The following is a 1,754-nucleotide window of genomic DNA, read 5'->3' on the forward strand; positions in this document are numbered from 1 at the left end:
ACTTTAGCAGTTAGAATAGTCATTACCCAACCCTGTAATGAAAAGGAAGGGAAAGTCTACAAATAGAGGTAGAATACAATTAAAAAACAACACTATCTCCTTAACTTAAGCAGGAAGGGTGAAGAGTTTAGATGCCAGAAGTATCAGCTGGCTCCTAATATTGGGGAATAAAGAACCCAGATCAAACTGTGGCAGAAAAAATGAATGTCTTTAATCACAGTCAATAAGTTTGTGTTTTTAAAGAAGTCTATTTTTTTCCCCAGTGGTACCAGAAGAGACACTGGACTTGGGCTTACGGAGGCACACGGAGGTATGTACTATGTAGTTCCAACCCATCTATAGGACCCAGGGTGCCTCTGTAAAATGGGCTTGGGGGTCTCCCTCGTGTCCAGGCCCAACGTCCTCATGATCTCCAAGGCTTCTCAGCAGAAGGCTTCAGGTGCCAGCCAGCTGCCCCCCATCCAACAAGGGCCTCCTCCTCAGCGGTCCATCACCCCCCGCCCCCCTCAGGTAAGCAGTCTAAATCTTCTGGGGAATGGTCTAAGTGTCCATTACTAAGGATGGCAAATTTTCACATTATCCTTTTATTATGTGAACGAATCAGGCTGAGACAGTGGTGAAATCCAAATTTTTTTACTACCAGTTCTGTGGGCGTGGCGTGGCTCGGTGGGCGTGGCTCGGTGGGTGTGGCAGGGGAAGGATACTGCAAAATCCCCAATCCCTCCTCACTCCAGGGGAAGGATACTGCAAAATCCCCATTTCCTCCTTACTCCTGGGGCCAGCCAGAGGTGATATTTGCTGGTTCTCCGAACTGGTCAAAATTTCCGCTACTGGTTCTCCAGAACCTGTTAGATTTCACCCCTGGGCTGAGAGATCAATTCTCTCACATAGCAAATAACCTTGTGAAAACCCCATTTTTCTTTAACCAGGAGAGGTTATACCTGAGAAATTGTTCATGTCATAATAAGATGTGAGGGTTGGGATAGCGGAGGGTGAGTGAGCTGATTTATAAGTATATTCCACACCTGTTATTTATGTTAACTTTTCCAGGCTCCTACAACATCCGGGGGGGGGGAACCGATGAGGAGTGCGAGGGAGAAGAATGCCACGTAAGTCTACATTGCATCTCAAAAATATAAAATATAAAATTCTGGATTCCACAGGTTGCAGAGTTATCTGTGCAGGGCTGAAAGGCAGGAGAACAGGGGCGAAATCGAAACATCTTCCCTACGGGTTCTGTGGGCGTGGCTTATTTTGTGGGCGTGTTTTCTGGGTCAGCGGCTGCTTCTTTCCCCTGCTGCTCTTGCTGGGAATGGGAAAGAGTCTTTCTCAGCACAGCGAAATTCAGCTTTGGGTCCGACTTCACTCCCAACAGGAAAGCTCTGCTGCCTGCAGCGTTTTCTGGACTGGGAGGACCCAAAGCGGCAACTCCTTGCTGTGCGCTTTCCCGGGGCCCTGAGGGCTGCCCTCCCGGAGCACCACTGCCACCGCTCTGGAGCTCTCCTTCCGCCACCGCTGCCGTGGGTGGAGCTCACCATCAGGATCAGGATCGGTAAGTCCTTGCTTTGCTCCCTGGGAAGGGCTTCATCATGGAGGGCGGTGTGCCCAGACCAGGCGCTTTCTCTCGGGTCTCCCACCTCGCATGTCTCGGGTGGGTCTCTCTTTCCTAGCCTTTGAAGAAGGAAGGAGGGAGGGAAGGGAGGGGAGAGAGAGAGAGAGATAAGAAAGAGAGAGAGAGACAAGAAAGAAAGAGA

General features: G+C 49.9%; 1 long non-coding RNA gene across 1 annotated transcript; it reads left to right on the forward strand.

Annotated features, from left to right (window-relative positions):
* The first annotated feature begins 275 nt into the window (after positions 1-275).
* Positions 276-1,546, forward strand: LOC148111893 (uncharacterized). Its single transcript, XR_015729962.1, has 3 exons — positions 276-510; positions 1,051-1,109; positions 1,376-1,546. It is a non-coding gene; the product is annotated as an uncharacterized LOC148111893 (long non-coding RNA).
* The last annotated feature ends 208 nt before the right edge of the window (positions 1,547-1,754 follow it).

Source organism: Pantherophis guttatus, chromosome 15, assembly GCF_059756535.1.
Source record: "Pantherophis guttatus breed Tessera chromosome 15, ASM5975653v1, whole genome shotgun sequence".
Classification (NCBI taxonomy): domain Eukaryota; kingdom Metazoa; phylum Chordata; class Lepidosauria; order Squamata; family Colubridae; genus Pantherophis; species Pantherophis guttatus.